The 3,058-nt window shown below is 50.0% G+C and overlaps 1 pseudogene; it reads right to left on the bottom strand.

The window, feature by feature from the left end:
* Window positions 1-2,236: 2,236 nt before the first annotated feature.
* LOC139230686 (U2 spliceosomal RNA) lies at window positions 2,237-2,469 on the bottom strand (annotated as a pseudogene).
* Between the last annotated feature and the right edge of the window lie 589 nt (window positions 2,470-3,058).

Here is a 3,058-nt window from a genome sequence, read left to right as displayed (position 1 = left end):
GGGCAGTATGCCTTCCCCTTGTTGCTGGGTAACGGTCCAGTAAAATCTATCTGTAAGTTTTCCCAGGGTCCTTTCGGTCGGGGCTGATGTCCCATTCTGACCTTTACTTTCCCCCCTGAGTTGTATTTTGCACATGTCACGCACCTTCTACAGTGATCCTCTATATCTCTACCCATTCCCTTCCATCCATTCCCTTCCATCACCAGCATCTGGACATCGAGCTTATCATGTTGGTTCTACCTGTATGGACATACCCATGGTATCAATTTAGTCGGCTCCCCTGGATACATTCCAGGGCCACCACATTCCCGTCTTTCCTCCATATCCCATCGGTCCCTTGTTGGGCCTCTGTTGATGTTGAGCGGTAATTATCGCACACTCTTGGGGTAGGAGGGAGGCTTCCATTCATTGTTTAACAATCTCCTCATGTTTAATTGGCCCTCCTCCTGAGGTCATGTATCCCCGTCCACTCCAGGCTATCATATGATCCTGCACTACTCCAAAAGCATACCGACTGTCTGTATAGATATTTACTTGTTTTCCCCTAGCCAGCCTCAGAGCCTCAGTGAGAACCGCCAATTCAGCCACTTGAGCTGATAGACCCCCTTCTAACCGTCCTTCCCTTTTGACCTCTCCGCTGCTATCTACCACGGCCCATCCCGTCCGTGGTGTCCCGTTGATATAGTGCCGAGACCCATCGACATGTCGATCCATGTCTGCCTCCTCAAGCGGGGTTTCATTCGGCTGACTACTTTCCTCGTCTTCTCCTGTCGAGCGACATTGATGCTCGTCTCCCTGCGTAATGATCCACCCTGCAGGGTTGTTACAGTTGTCTTTTATTGTTACCATCCCGTTGGGGGGGTAAGAGCATTGCTTCCCACCTCGCCCTTCGCGTGTCGGATACCGGTTTTAGCCTTCCTGTGTTAAGCAATTCTACTCAGGTATGCTGGGTATGTGTCCCGACATTACTATGCCACTGGCCAAGGCCTGTCCCCATGTAATGATCTTTACTGTGGTGGGTGTAGATGTGGAAGGGCCTATTCTGGTCGGGTAATCCCAGGGCTGGAGCACTTGTGAGAGCTTGTTTTAACCTTACAACCATAATTTCCTGATCTTGGCATTTCTGCAGTAGTTGAATAGCCTGAGTAGCTGCCTGACTCCCTTCATGGTTCCTGGCCTGGCCATTGATTGAATTGCCCCCTTTCTGTTCTCAGGCATCTGTCTTTTCCCTTTGGTATTATGTATCCTAGATATGTTACTTCGCTCCTTCCCACCTGCACTTTCCTAGGATTTATTTTTAATCCAGCACTCTGTAGAGATCCTAGCACTGTAATTACAGCTAGTACGTGTTGTTGTTCGGAGCTGGAGGCAGTAAGGATATCATCCACATACTGCAAAAGGGTGCTTCCTTCTCCTACGTCTACTGGTTACACAATCCCTGACAATACTCGATGAAATATGCTCGGACTATTACGGAATCCCTGTGGCACTCTGGTCCATGTGTATTGTTTTCCCTTTACAGTGAAGGCAAATTTTCCTTTGGACTCATCGTCTAAGGGTATGGCCCAAAATCCATTCGCTATATCCAGCACGGGGAATATCTTATGTTCTGGATCCAGGCCATTAAATATTGTGACCGGACTGCCACGAACGGGTGTTCTCGGGGAGTCCCCTTATTCAGGGCGGTATAATCGCTAGTCGGTCGGTAAGACCTGCCGGCTTTCTTTACCGGCCACACAGGTGAATTAGTGGAGACTATTACCTGTTTCACTCCCCCTTGCTCCTCTAATTCCTGTACTATCTGACAGACCGCTGCCTCAGCTTCGGATCTTAGTGGGTACTGTCGGTGAGCTTTGTGTTCGCGTCCAGGAATTCTGATGGGTGGTATCTCTGCTAATCCACAACCCTGCTTGTATTGAGCCCTCAGAGTCGGGTATAATTGGCACACGCCACACTCCATACACCCTTTGTTTGGATTAGGATTATTCTGGCCACTCGTTGCTGCTGGTGTCCCGGGTGTTCGAACTTCATTTGGTTTTCCTGCTTATCCCCCAAAATTATCCGGTTACGCTGGGGATCTATCAGTACCCCTATCTCCCTTAATGTATCGATTTTTTTTTTTTTTTTTAAATTCGTAGCCAATCGTTCCAATTCTTTGTCAAATCACAAACGCCAGAGGTCACCTTGCACATGCCAAGGATCACTGTGCGCCAATGCTCTTAGCCAAAAGGCCTAGAGCCACTGCACCGTTCCTGGAAGTACTGCAATACCAGGTTCGTGCCATGGAGGTGGATGGGTCAAGCCACCCCACACACCTCCGTGGAGGTGGATGGGTCAAGCCACCCCACCCACCTCCTGTTTCCAAAAAAGCAAGCATATACCTTCCTGACCAGGGAGAAACCACCCGGAGGTCATGGTGGCTGGTCAGGTCAGTTACGCATGATCTTAGCCAAAAGGCCGAGAAGCCCAATATGGTGCCCTCTGTGTTCTGACAGCAGCAGAACTGAGTAGGTAGCATTACTCCCTGTACTTTGAACAACACCATCTCACTTAGGGTTGCTTTCTGATATCCCCCACCCACTCCTTGTATGTTGACGGTCCTACGGGTCAGAGGCAAATCTAAGTTGGTTATGGAAATGGACGCTCCTGTGTCTACTAGCATATCGCAGTGCTGTCCCCCTAACACTGCGCTTGGTGGTAGATTTGAAGGCCTGGTCTGCAAACACTCTTTTCCTCAGGCAGCCGAAGGTTGCACTGGTGCACGGGAGGCATGTTGAATCTCCTCGTCACTGTCTGCTTTTGTTGATAAAAGGCTCCCGGTGTCCAGAGCCGCGCTGTGGATCTTGATGACTGGGGGGCAGTGCTGTGCGGCGAGGATAGGCTGGTGGTGGACCTTTGTCTTACGGATGTTTAGCGTAAGGCCCATGCTTTCATACGCCGAGTAAATATGTCGACTATGTCCTGGAATTCAGCCTCTGAATATGCGCAGGCGCAGGGGTCATCCGCGTACTGTAGCTCGACAACAGAGGTTGGGGTGGTCTTTAATCTGGCCTGGAGA

The sequence above is a fragment of the Pristiophorus japonicus genome, chromosome 19 (genome assembly GCF_044704955.1).
Source record: "Pristiophorus japonicus isolate sPriJap1 chromosome 19, sPriJap1.hap1, whole genome shotgun sequence".
Lineage (NCBI taxonomy): Eukaryota > Metazoa > Chordata > Chondrichthyes > Pristiophoridae > Pristiophorus > Pristiophorus japonicus.
This window is presented reverse-complemented; position numbering and strand designations above follow the sequence as displayed.